Below are 14,190 nucleotides of genomic sequence, written 5' to 3'. Positions count from 1 at the left end.
TGTGGAAGTTCTACAGCACGGCTTCCGGCATTCAGAGAAAGAGGAGTAGCTGTGCAGAAGAGGCAGCCCTTCAGCCACACCACTGAATAGGGACATGACCCACAGTATCCCGCCAACTTTCCAAAGGCTGCCTTCAAAAACTCACACCACCCAAAACAACAACAACAACAACAAAAAAGAGAGAGAAAGAAACTTGGACAGATGTTTTCCCACGGTCATCCTGGTGGATGAAGTGGGGGAAAAAAAGTATTACGTGGCAGAGGCCTCCCTATTTATTATTCCTCCCGCCCCAAAAAATCAGATTTTTCACACAAGCTTCCTGTGTGTATGGAGTAGGGAATAATAATTTCACTGGTATTAATTGCACTCCTCACTTGGAGCCGGTAATCCAATGTTTTTCAAACTGGGTTGCTTTTGAGATGGGTGGACTTCAACTCCCAGAATTCTCTGATCAGGATATTTTATGATAGGTGGACTCCCAGCATGCTTTAAGGATGGACTTCAACTCCCAGAATTCCTCAATCAGCATGCTTTAAGTCAAGAGGTGCAGATTTAAATTCCCAGAATTCCCCAGCCAGCATGCTTTAAGATAGGTGGATTTCAACCCCCAAAAATCCTCCACCAATGTATTTTAAGATGGGAGGAATTCAACTCCCAGAATTCCCCAGGCAGATTTGCTGACTAGGGAATTCTGAGAGTTGAAGTCCACCCACCTTATTCATTTCATTTTTTCATTTTATTAGATTTCTATACCGCCCTACTCCCGAAGGACTCAGGGCGGTGCACAGCCAAACAATAAAAACACATACAATACAAAATTTAAAAAATAGAATAAAATCAAATTAAATAATTTTGGCCCCGACAAATTTAAAACCCCAAACTTTTAAAACCAATTTAAAATTGAATATATAAAATACTAAAAGATATTTAAAATTTTAAAAATCTTTTATAAAAGAGGGGGAAAATTAGGCCAGGCCGGCCTGGTGAAATAGTAAGGTCTTTAAGGCGCGGCGGAAGGTGAGCAGATCCGGGATCCTCCGTATCTCTGGGGGGAGCACGTTCCAGATAGTAGGTGCCCCCACAGAGAAGGCTCTCCCCCTGGGGGCCGCCAGTCGGCATTGTTTGGCTGACGGCACCCGGAGGGGCCCCTCTCTATGGGAGCGTACCAGCCGGTGGGAGGCTATTGGTGGTAGTAGGCGGTCCCGCAAGTACCCGGGTCCTAAGCCATGGAGCGCTTTAAAGGTGGTAACCAAAACCTTGAAGCGCACCCGGAAGACCACCGGGAGCCAGTGCAGCTCGCGCAGGAGGGGTGTTACATGGGAACGCCATGTCGCTCCCATTACCACCCGCGCGGGCCGCAGTTTGCGCCAGTTGGAGCCTCCGGATGCTCCTCAAGGGGAGCCCCATGTAGAGAGCGTTGCAATAGTCCAGGCGGGAGGTGACAAGGGCATGAGTGACTGTGCGTAGGGAGTCCCGATCCAGAAAGGGATGCAACTGGCGAATCAGGCGAACCTGATGAAAAATCCTCCCGGCCACGGCCGTCAAGTGCTCTTCTAAAGACAGCCGTGAATCCAGGAGGACGCCCAAGTTGCGAGCCTTCTCCGTGGGGGCCAATGATTCGCCCCCAATAGTCAGTGATGGCGTCAACTGACTATATCGGGACATCGGAAACCACAGCCACTCGGTCTTAAAAGCAATTTAGGCTGAACTGTCATATCCCTGAAAAGGTGGGTAGGGCCTTTTATATTTGCAGCTGCTCAAATTAAAGCCAATTTTAAACCTGCTCTCTCTCCTATTATGCTACTTTTAGGCAAGTAGAAACAATCCTCTAGTCAATTATACTATTTACATTCCTTCAAATTTGGCGTGCACGGACTTTATTCCTTTTGATTGTGATGATATAGAGCAGCCACGGGTTTCTTCCCTAGGTAAGACATGGGATCACCGAATCAACCATTTTGGAGAAAAACTCAAGAGGTCATCCAGTCCAACCCGCTGCACAGGATCCTATTAATCTGCTGCTCTCCGATTCTCTATGAATTTAGTACAGTTTATTTTGGATTGCTTTAAAAAAAAATTAAAGCTGGGTTGGCTAGAAGTGAATCTGTATGAAATTGCAGGTAGTCCTTGACTTATGTCCACAACTGATCCCAAAACTTGTGTTGCAAAGCAAGACAGTTGTTAAGTGAATTTTGCCCCGGTTTGTCCACCATTGACCCCAAAGTTTGTGTTGCAAAGCAAGACGGTTGTTAAGTGAATTTTGCCCCGGTTTGTCCACCATTGACCCCAAAGTTTGTGTTGCAAAGCAAGACGGTTGTTAAGTGAATTTTGCCCCGGTTTGTCCACCATTGACCCCAAAGTTTGTGTTGCAAAGCAAGACGGTTGTTAAGTGAATTTTGCCCCGGTTTGTCCACCATTGACCCCAAAGTTTGTGTTGCAAAGCAAGACGGTTGTTAAGTGAATTTTGCCCCACTTTTTGCCCAGCTGTTAAATGAATCACTATGGCTGTTAAGTTAGTAACCTGGTTGTTAAGTGAATCTGGCTTCCCCATTAACTTTGCAACCGTTATAAATATGACTCAGTTGCCCAATGTCCAAATTTTAATCACAGGATGCTGTAGGAGTATTACAAATGTTTGCTACCTTGAGTTACCCATACATAGTAAAAAAAGACAGGGTATAAATCTGATAGATAAATTAATAAAAACGAGCAAGATAAAGTTATTAGGAAAATCATGGAATGTGTTGTAGTGAGTAAATTGACATTTGAAATTAGAGAACAAGAAGATAAACAATATTATAAGATATGGGATTTATTTTACCAATGGCTAGATAACAAAACATGGAAATGAAATATGAAATATAAAATGAATTGTTAGAATATAATATGTGAAAATATTTTTTTTTGGGAATGATAATGCCATCGTTAAATAAATGACAAATGAGAATAATGATATAAAGATATATATCAGGTTGATAATATGAGAAGTTAGATAATTAGTAAAATATGATCATGGGGAAGAAGCACAAGGGATTTGTAACCGATCGACACACTGCTTGAAATTGTAATGGATGAAGGATGTTTTATGTTTTGTTTGTTTAAAAATAATTTTTTTTTGCAAATAAATAAATAAATAAATAAATAAAAACGAGTTAAAACTGACATGATTTATCAAACTATTATATTTTGCATTAAGCAAACCGATTCCATCATGCCCTCTTCCTTGTACCTAACCCAGTACAATTAGTCGTCGACTTCCAACAGTTCATTTAGTGACCATTCAAAATTATGAGACACTGCAAAAAGTGACTTATGACAATTTTTTTCACACTTACGACTGTTGAAGCATCCCCAAGGTCACGACTTCAAAATTCAGATGCTTGGCAACGGGTACGTATTTATGACGGTTCCAGTGTCCCAGGGTTTACTTATATTTACTTATACTTTTAATAAGTAAAGTTAATGGGGAAGTTAGATTCACTTAACAACTGGGTTACTGACTTACGAATGGCAATGATTCACTTAACAATGGAGGCAGGAAAGGTGGTAAAACGGAGCCAAAACTCATTTAAGAATTGTCTCGCTTAGCAACAGAAATGTATTTGGCACTGCCCTAATCTGAGGAAAGACAAGATTCACTTAACAACAGTGTTATTAATTTAAGGACTGGGGTGATTCACTTAACAACGGAGGCAAGAAAGGTCGTAAAATCGGGCAAAACTCACTTAACGTCTCCCTTAAGAACAGACATTGTGAGCTCGTAAGGTCGTAAGACGAGGACGTACAGAGACATACATGGAGCGCAGAAGCGCCCACCCTCAAAAATGCGAGGCCGCTGCCAACCCCCCCTTGCGGGAGTCACTGCGTCAAACTTTGTTCTTGCCCGCAAGGTGGGGTATCCGATGTGGCAACTCCTGTGGTTATGCAGGCAGGGAGTTGAGCATGTCACAAAGCAGCTTCTTAAAATGTGCGCTTTGCAGGCAAAATTAAAATAAAATTTAAAAATGGGTGTATAATCTATGGGAAGCATTAAAGCAGTGCTTTTCAAACCTGGCTAAATTATCCAAAATTGGATAAAAGTGCATTCCGCCCCCCCCCATTGGAAAATGGCACAGAACCTATTAGCCATCACCGCAAGGATGCTTAAATGGATTTCAAATTGACACACACACACACACACACACACACACACACACACACGTATGTATATATTTTTTTTATTTTTTTTATTTTGATTTATATGCAGCCCTTCTCTGGAGACTCAGGGCAGCTTACAATGCGTTAAGCAATAGCCTTCATACTTTTGTATATTTATACAAAGTAAGCTTATTGCCCCCACAAACTGGGTCCTCATTTTACCTACCTTAGAAAGGATGGAAGGCTGAGTCAACCTTGAGCCTTGGCGAGATTCGAACCTGCAGTAATTGCAGGCAGCTGGAAGCTAAATACTACCTTTAACAGTAGCATTAGTCTGCTGCGCCACTCAGGCTCCTCCTATATATCTCCCTATGTCTTAATGCATTAATGCAGAAAATCGATCACTCGTTGAAATGCCATCAAGGTGATTCAACACCGTTCATTTTTACACTACAGGCCGTCCTCGAGTTACGACCATTCATTCAGCGACCTTTCAAAGTTAGGAAGGTGCGGAATGAAGGGACTTAAGGCTGGTCCTGAGAGTTTGATAAGACGTTATGAGAAGCGGTTTCGGTCATAGAGATAGTCCTCGATTTATGACCACCATGGAGGCCAACGTGGCCGTTGCTAAGCAAGATGGTTGTTAAGTGAATTTTGCTCTGTTTTTTTCGACCTTTCTCGCCACAACGGCTAAGTGAATCATTACGGCTGTTAAGTCAACACGGTTGTTAAGTGAATCTGTCTTTCCCCCTTGGCTTGGCTTCTCGGAAGGTCGCAAAAGGAGATCGCGTGACCCCGCAACCGTCATAAATACGAGGCAGTTGCCAAGAGGTTAAATTTTGATCACATGACCAAGGAGATGCTGCGACGGTTTTAAGTGTGAAAAACGGTCCTATCAGTGCCATTGTTAATTTCGAACGGTCGCTAAACGGACGGTTGTAAATCAAGGACTACTTGTAAAGGAAAAAAATTTGGGAAGCACTGGATTAAAGGAACATTCCTTAGACTCTACTAGTAGATTTAAGAAAGCCACAGGGAGGATGACATAAAAAGAACAGCGTGCATTTCTGTTTAACTCAGAATCATGAGGACTAGAAACGTCTTGTCTTGTTTTGTTTTTAAGTAGTATTATCTATATGCCAAAGGTATCACAGCTTGATATTCTTTGTCTGGGAGCCTGGAAAAAGAAACTAGCTCAACTCTTAATCCTGTGTCTAATTTTTGCCCCCAAAACCTGCACATCACAGCTCGTTTGGAGATCTGTTCCGTACATAATTTGAGAAAAATGTACAGTATTTATTGCTATGAGATGGAGAAAATTGTACACGCACCTCTCTCATTCTCTCCCTCTCTTTCTCAAGGGACCATTTTGTGTCTGTCTAATTTCAAAAAAAAAGGGGGGGGAACCCCCAAACAAGTGAGAAATTGTCTGTTTTAAAAAGGAAGAGATTGAAGGTATTCGGAAAGCAAAGGAACGCAATGCGCACTTCACACTGACACATTTTGAACAATCTAAATTAATTCTTATGTAAAGCTTCCAATTTTGTGGGGGGGCCCTCCCTATTCCTCTTTTTCCCCCACACGCAGCGGAGCAGGGCTGGGCTATAAATATCGAACCGTTAAGAAAAATGACAGAAAATTCTGTCTTTGAGGATGAATGCTGCTTTTCACAGAGGGCCAGGGGCCTAATCGGAGGAAGAAAAGAAGGAAGGAGAAAGGAGGGAAGGACAAAAAGGGAGGGACAGAGGAAGGGAAGAAATGAGTGCGGGGAAGAAAGAAGGAAGGAAGGAAAGGAGGGAGGGAGGGAGGGAGGAAGGAAGGAAGGAAGGAAGGAAGGAAGGAAGGAAGGAAGGAAGGAAGAAGGAAGGAAGGAAAGGAGGGAGGGAGGGAGGGAGGGAAGAAAGGAAAGAAAGACTGTTCACCGCCCTGAGTTCTTCGGGAGTAGGGCGGTATATAAATCAAATAAAATGAAAAAAAAAATGAAAATGAAAAGAAAGGATGGAGGGAAGGAAAGAAAGAAAGACAGGATGGAGGGAAGGAAAAAGGGAGGAAGCAAAAAGGGAGGAAAGAGAGATAACAGGAAGAAATAAAAAAGGGTGGAAGGAGAGAAAGAAAGAGGAGAGAAAGAGGGAGGGAAGGAAGGAAGATCAGAAAGGAAGGAAAACAGGAGGAAGTAAAAAGGGGGAAAGAAAGAAAGAAAGAGGAAGGAAAGAAAGATAATAGGAGGAAGTAAAAAAGGGAGGAAGGAGAGAAAGAGGGAAGGAAGGCAAGAAAGAGGAAAGAAAGAGAAAAGAAAGAAAGAAAGAAAGATAGATAGGTAACAGGAAGAAGTAAAAAAGGGCAGAAGGAGAGAAAGAAAGGAGAGAAAGAGGGAAGGAAGGAAGATCAGAAAGGAAGGAAAACAGGAGGAAGTAAAAAGGGGGAAGAAAGAAAGAGGAAAGAAAGAAAGAAAGAAAGAATGATAACAGGAGGAAGTAAAAAAGGGAGGAAGGAGAGAAAGAAAGAGAGAAAGAGGGAAGGAAGGCAAGAAAGAGGAAACAAAGAGAAAAGATAGATAGATAGATAGATAGATAGATAGATAGATAGATAGATAGATAGATAACAGGAGGAAGTAAAAAGGGAGGAGAGAAAGAAAGAGGAGAGAAAGAGGGAAGGAAGACAAGAAAGAGGAAAGAAAGAAAGAGGAAAGAAGGAAGGAAGATCAGAATGGAAGGAAAACAGGATGAAGTAAAAAGAGGGAAAGGAAGGAGAGAAAGAAAGAGGAAAGGAAGGAAGGAATAGACAAAGAAATGGAAGACGAGAAATTGATGGGCAGGGAAGAAACAGGAGATTGATGGGAATGGATCAATAAAAGGAAAGAAGGGAGTGATGGATGGATGGAAGAAAAGATGAAGAGTAGAGAAGCCCTCTTTTGCTCAAACATTCAACCCTTGGGAGGGACAAAATCATATCCAAATACTGAGAGAGAAAAAAGAGAGAAAAAATTGCTGTAAAAGAATAACACAAATAAAGCGACACCCTTTCGAATCCTTTGTCCGTCCTCTGGGCCTTTCTGGCTCCCCCCCCCAACCTTTGGCGTCCCCCACCTCTTCTTCACAGAACAAAGCCAGCGGGGCTGAAGGCCAAGCGACCCACGGCAAAACTCATAAATCACAGCTCTGCAAACAGCCCCCTTTCACACACACGCCTGTGTGAAAGGAGCCACACCACACCAATTCTTCCCCGGGGTCACTGCAGGCCTTGGATGGAGGCGCTGGACCTGACTGGGAAAAATTTGCCCACCTCTCTGCAGGTAAGGCCACCTGGCCCTGGGCAAGAATCCACACCTGAAGGACACAAGAAGCAGCCTGGAGGGTGCATTTTTTTAGGGACTGTTTAAGGAGGCAGCCTCTCTCTCCAATTGTTCTCTCTTTCCAGCCACAAAAGGGCAGGAAATTGAAGATCAGTGACAATGATTGTGGCCTGCATTTCTCTCTCTCCTTCTCCCTCTCTTTCCCTCTCTGTCTCTCCTTCTTTCACTGACTCTCCTCCTCTCTCTCCCCCTTTCTCCTCTCCCTCTCTTCTTTCTTTCTCCTTCTCTCCCACTTTCCCCCTCTCCTTCACTTTCTTCCTCTCTCTCCTTCACTCTCTCTCCCCATCTCTCCCTTCTTTCTTGCTCTCCTTCTCCCTCTCTCTCCCTCTCTTTGTTCTCTTGGTCTCTCCTTCTTTCACTGACTCTCCTCCTCTCTCTCCCCCTTTCTCCTCTCCCTCTCTCCTTCTCTTTCTTCCTCTCTCTCCTTCATTCGCTCTCCCCATCTCTCCTGCTTCCTCGCTCTCCCTCTCTCCACTTTCTCCTCTCTCCATCTCTCCTTCTTTCTCTTTCTCTCTTCCCCACTCTCTCCTCTCCCTCTTTCCTTTCTCTCTCCCTCTCTCCCACTTTCTCCTCCCTCTCTCCTTCTCTTTCTCTCTCTCTCCTTCACTCTCTCCCCATCTCTCCTTCTTTCTTGCTCTCCCTTTCTCCCTCTTTCCCCCACTCTCTCCTCCTTTCCCTCTCCTCTTCCGCTCCTTCTTTCTCCCTCTCTCCCCCACTCTCCTCTCCCTTTCTCCTCTCCCTCTCTCCTTCTTTCTTTCTCTTCCTCTCCTCCTCTCCCTCTCCTTTCTCTTTTTCCCTCTATCCTCCTCTCCCTTTCTCTCTCCCACACAAATACAATCTAATATGAAAGGCATCCTATCCATTCACTTCAGCCCATACCCAAGACCAGTGAAAGCAAGGCAACCACAGTTTATTGCATTTTGCAAGACCACGAGAAAGTTTCTTTATAGCAACGCTAAAAGGGCCAAACTCTCAGCCGCTACCAGGATCCACCAGCTTTCTCTACATCTATAGGTAGTCCTTGATTTACAACCACAGCTGAGCTCAAAAATTTTGCAAGACAGTTGCTAAGTGAGTTTTGCCCCATTTTACAACCTTTCTTGCCACAGTTGTTAAGTGAACCACTGCAGTTGGAACACGGTTGCTAAGTGAATCTGGCTTCCCCATTGACTCTGCTTCTCAGAAGGTTGCAAAAGGAGATTAAATGATCCCGGGACACTGCAACCGTCATAAATATGAATCAGTTGCCATGTGTCCAAATTTTGATCATGTGGGGATGCTGCAACGGTCATAAGTGTGACAAACAGTCATAAGTCACTTTTTTTAGTGCTCTTGTAACTTTGAATGGTCACTAAACGAACGATTGTAAGTCAAGGAATACCAGCATTGGGTAAAATCTCCCTCTCCCCAACCAATGTGGCTTTTGTGGCTGGGGATGTTGGAAACTGTAGTCCCACAGAGCCAAAGGGTGCCTGGCTCTGGATTGGGTGGTAACTAAGAACTCTCAACCCAACACTCTGGAAACGTTTCCCCCCCCCTCCAGAAAATTTTTCCTTCTAACATTTAAATGTCTGTTGGCGAGTTCAATTCTCGGTAACTGTATCTTCCCCTTTTCTTGGTCGCTGAAATATTTGTGATTTTGTGAAGCATGACACAGAACAAGCTTTGCATTCAAAAGCTGAAAAGGCTTTGACAAATAGCAGATTCCTATTTGCTCTCAGACCCATCAAGATTCAGGTGAAAGCCGGATTTCATTTTGGGTTTAAATAATTCACTTCTAATGTTTTAAATCAATGTTTCTCAACCTTGGCAAACTTTTAGACCGGGTGGACTTCAACTCCCAGAATTCCCCAGGATGGCTGGAGAATTCTGGGAGTTGAAGTCCACAAGTCTTACAGCTGCCAAGTTTGAAGACCTCTGATTTAAATACGATATAGAGTGACCAACCATCTTTTGTTCATTAATCGCTGAATAAACAACAGGAAGAATTTGAGATGCTGGTTTGGAAGAGAGGAAGGGAAGAGAAGGGGAAGAAAAAAATAAATCAATGGCCTCTCTCTGGATTTCAAGCAAACTTTCCAAAAATTTCATTTGCATACCCCACTTCACCCTTCTAAGCCTTGCTGGAAATGTAATGCAGCCCGCTTCATATACATCCAAAAGGGTCAAATTCATTTTTCTGGTGGTTGCTAATATGTTTTGCAACAAAACCCCTGAATCCACGCCAGGCCCAATGAAACAAACCGTTGTTATTTTGTAAAAAAACAAAAAAACAAAAAAGACTCCAAGAAAGAAAAGACACACAAACACACACACAGAGCACCGAATACAAAATCCTGCAATGCAAAAAGTGTTTTTTTTTTTTCCTTTTTCCACTTGGTTGCAAAACCTCTTTTGTTTCCCCCTCCCTTCTGGAATTTGGGATACAAAATGAGACAAAAGAGAACAAAAACAACACCACATGGATTTTTCCAAAGAAGAACCCATCTTTTTCTCTTTAAACTGAAGAGAAGAAAAAATAAAAATAAAAACGAAAAGAAGGAAAAGACAAAAAAGAAGGAATATAAAATAAAAAGGGAAAGAAAGAAAAGAAAAGGAAAAGAAAAAGAAGAAGAAAAGCAAATGCAAACAACTAAAATAAAAATAAAAATAAAAAAAACGGGCCGCAGGAATTCCTAGAGACCAAAAACCCCTCGGATTTTATTTTCTGCAAAATCATATTTTGATTTCTTAGCAAAGGGAAGCCAAATCCAGAGAAGAGGGGTAGGCAAAGCCAGGGTTTTTTTTCTGCCCTTCTTTCCTTCCCCACACATATGCAAAAAATGTTAACCGTCTCCTTTCTCCAGCTGAAAGCAAGGGATTGGTTTAAAAGAAAACGGGGAAAAAAATGGATGAGAGAGAAGAGGAGTGGAGGAAAAACTGGAAAGAAAAACACAAACGGGGGAGAGAGAGGGCGAGGATTCCTACCTGCAAGAGAGAAAGAGAGAGAGAGAGAGAGAGAGAGAGAGAGAGAGAAGGAGGTGGGTGGGAATTGCAAAAATTTCTGCATCTCGCAAAAAAAAGGGGGGAAAAAGTGAGTTTGTCGGCAAAAGAAGCGAAAGGACAAAGAGCATTTAAAAAGTAGTATTTTTTTTTTCAACGGGTTCTCGGTTGCACGGGGATAATCTTAAAATTTCCCAACGGAAAACCCAAAAGCTTGCATTTTGGTAGGGCACCAACCCAACCCAACTGGAAAAAAAAAAGGAGGTACAGGGCAGGGATCCCCCATTTTCTGGCTGGGAGGGGGGGTCCCCTGGATCCCCACCCCCAAGAAAGAAAGGGGGGGAAAAAGGAGGGGGAAAGAAATACCCTTTCTGGATCGCCTGGGGGGGGGTCCCCATCTGCTTCCAATTAGAGGGAATTCAACCCCCCCCAATTTTCCAAAGAAAACGAGAAACCGGATTGAATAACAGAACTGGGGGGGGGGGCTTACAATCCGATTTGGCTCGAGGGAACAGCCCAATTTTATAATAATAATAATAATAATAATAATAATAATAATAATAATAATAATAATAATAATAATAATAATAATAATAATAATAATAATAATAATACAAAATTTGGAAAAGGAGAAACGGGACGATGTTACAAGAAGCGGCTCGGGGAGGCGCAGAAAGAAGCAAGATTCAAAGCAGAACAAAAAAATAATAATAACAACTTGCAAATGAAATAGGTAGATAGATAGATTTCAACCCACTCGTGATTTTTTCAGCGCCCACTCCCAAGCCAGAAAGGATCTTCGCCCCCTCCTCTCTTTTTTCCCCTCTCCTTGCAAAGATGTAAGCCACAATGTATCTCTTTTTTTGCATTTATTTTTTTCCCCCCCAAAAAAAAACACAGCAACCACAACAAACAAACAAAGTAAAAAAGTAACTTATTCTCCAATTTACCCATCCAGTCGCAGGGAGACCCCGGGGTTTTTTCCCCCCAGTCCAGCCTCGCCAGAAACAGCAAATAGTCTTCTATAGTTCGGGTTAATCCAACTTTTGAAGGCGCAGCGAGTGGGAGGAGCTTGGAGGGGGCCCCACGGAGAAGGGGAGCGGGTGGGGAGGGGAGGGAGGGGAACAGCCGGGGAGGAGGAGGAGGGGGGGAAAGGGGGAAGGGGTGGGGGTTGAGGGAGGCGCGGAAAAGATCCCAGCAATCAAGTTTGCCATTCGGGGAATATCCGATTTTTATTTTTTTTTTGGTAAAGATTTATTGCATTTATAGGGATGGGAAATGAAATGAAAAGAAACAAAATTAAAGAGAAAAGAAAAGGAAAGGAAAGGAAAGGAAAGGAAAGGAAAGGAAAGGAAAGGAAAGAGGAGGGGAAGAGAAGAGGAGAGGAGAGGAGAGGAGAGGAGAGGAGAGAGGAGAAAAGAAAAGAAAAGAGAAAAGAGGAGGGGAGGGGAGGGGAAGAGAAGAGAAGAGAAGAGAAGAGAAGAGAAGAGAAGAGAAGAGAAAAAGAAAAGATTACAGAAAAGGGGAGAGGAGAAAAGAAAAAGAAAGAAAAGAAAATTAAAAAGAAAAGAAAAGGGGAGGGGAAGAGAAGAGAAGAGAAGAGAAGAAGAGAAGAAAAGAAAAGAGAAAAGAAAAAAGAAAAAAGAAAAAAGAAAAAAGAAAAGGGGAGGGGAAGAGAAGAGAAGAGGAGAAAAAAGAAAAGAGAAAAGAGAAAAGAAAAGGAGAGGGGAGGGGAAGAGAAGAGAAGAGAAAAAAAAAGAAAAGAGAAAAGAAAAGAAGGGGAGGAGAGGAGAGGAGAAGAGAAAAAGAAAAGAAAAAAATTAAAAAAAAGGGGAGGAGAGGAGAAAAAGAAAGAAAAGAAAATTAAAGAGAAAAGAAAAGAAAAGGGGAGGGGAGGAGAGGAGAAAAAAAGAAAATAAAATTAAAGAAGAAAGAAAAGGAGAGGAGAGGAGAGGAAAAGAGAAGAGAAGAAAAGAAGAAGAAAGAAAAGAGAAAAGAAATTTCTTAACTGGGTTTCGCTCTCTAGCCTAAACTACAGATAGTCCTCCATTTACGGCCACAATGGAGTCCCCAAATTTTCTGGGGGCGAAGTGAGACGGTTCTTAAAGTGAATTTTGACCCGTTTTACAAACTTTCTTGCCATGGTCGTTAAGTGGATCGCCGCAGCTGTTAAGTGAGTCACAGGGTTGTTCAGGGAATCTGGTTTCCCCCATGGGCTTTTGCTTGTCAGAAGGTTGCAAAAGGGGATTGCGTGACCCCGGGACACTGCATAAATGTGAGTCAGTTGCCAAGTGTCTGAATGTTGATCATGGGGATGATGTTAATGGTCATAAGTGTGAAAAATAGTCATAGGTTACCTTTTGCAGTGCCGTTGTAACTTCAGTCACTAAACAAACTGTTGTAACTTGAGGACTATCTGTAGTCTTTTCACAACCTTGGCAACTTGAAGCTGGGTGGATTTCAACTCCCAGAATTCCCCAGCCAGGGTTTTCTGATTTCATTTCAGAATTCTCTGTTGAATCTGAACCTAGTGGCAGGAAGTTCCAGAGGCCTTCCTTGCTTGGCTGGCTGGAGAATTCTGAGAATTAAAGCCCGCCCAACTTAAAGTGGCCAAATTGGAAAAAAAAATACTGGTTTAGCGCCAGACTTCTCTGTTGAGTATGAATCCAGTGGTGGGAGGTTCCGGGGTCCATTCCACACTGGCTGGGGAATTCTGGGAGTTGAAGTCCACCCGTCTTCAAGTTGCCATGGTTGAGAAACACTGCTCAGACATATGGAGGCTCTCCTTAAACTGATAAGGGCTGAATTGTGTGATTCAGGCCTAGTCTTTTACATCATATTGCAGCTCGGAGAAGCAAGCAGACTTTTTGGATGGGGATGGGAGACCACCAGGAGATACCATTGGGAAGCTGAATATTAGTTCAGAATAAATGAGAGCACCTCTCTTCAGTAAGTTATGTGGAAAAGTATAACATACACAACATGCAATATACACTGCATTTAGGGGAATGGGAATAAAGGAGGGTGCCTCCTACTCTGGTGTCATTTTCCCCATATGCTGCTGAGGAATTCTGGGAGTTGAAGTCCACCCCTCTTAAAGCATCCAAGTAACACGGTTGTTAAGTGAATCTGGCCTCCCCATTGGCTTTGCCTGTCAGAAGTAGCAAAAGGGGATCACATGACCCTGCGACACTGCGACCGACGGTCATAAATATGAGTCAGTTGCCAAGCATCTGAATTTTGATCAAATGACCATGGGGATGCTGCAAAGGTCAGAAGTGTGAAAAATGGACATAAGTCACTGTTTTCAGTGCCGTTGTAACTTTGGCCACTAAACAAATGGTTGTAAGTCGAGAACTATCTGTACAGTTAGATCTATATTAGTTGAAGTCCATATTTTATAGTTGAAAATCTCTCTCTCATCCTGATGGACGGACTAATTATATGGATGGATGGAGTAATGAAAGAGAGAGAAAGAGAAAGAAAGAGAGGAGAAAATGATGGAGAAAGAGAGAAAGTGAAAGAGGGAAAAAGTGAGAGAGAAAGAAAAGAGAGAAAGGAGCGGAGAAAGTGAAAGAAAGAGAAGAGAGAGAAAGGAACGGAGAAAGTGAAAGAGAAAGAGAAGAGAGAGAAAGGAGCAGAGAAAGTGAAAGAGAAAGAAAGAGAGAAAAGAGAGAAAGAGGAGCGGAGAAAGTGAAAAAGAGAGAAAGAAAAGAGAG

The 14,190-nt window shown here is 42.7% G+C and overlaps 1 protein-coding gene across 1 annotated transcript in view; it reads right to left on the bottom strand.

The window, feature by feature from the left end:
* PTPRS (protein tyrosine phosphatase receptor type S) overlaps positions 1 to 11,510 on the bottom strand; it is a 270,711-nt gene extending 259,201 nt beyond the window's left edge. The window contains exon 1 of the mRNA XM_070944543.1: positions 11,422 to 11,510. The gene's annotated coding sequence lies outside the window, so the exon portion shown is untranslated. The remainder of the gene's footprint in view (positions 1 to 11,421) is intronic.
* Positions 11,511 to 14,190: the final 2,680 nt, after the last annotated feature.

The sequence above is a fragment of the Pituophis catenifer genome, unplaced genomic scaffold (assembly GCF_029215685.1).
Source record: "Pituophis catenifer annectens isolate HBS135680 unplaced genomic scaffold, rPitCat1.0.hap2 SCAF_1, whole genome shotgun sequence".
Lineage (NCBI taxonomy): Eukaryota > Metazoa > Chordata > Lepidosauria > Squamata > Colubridae > Pituophis > Pituophis catenifer.
This window is presented reverse-complemented; position numbering and strand designations above follow the sequence as displayed.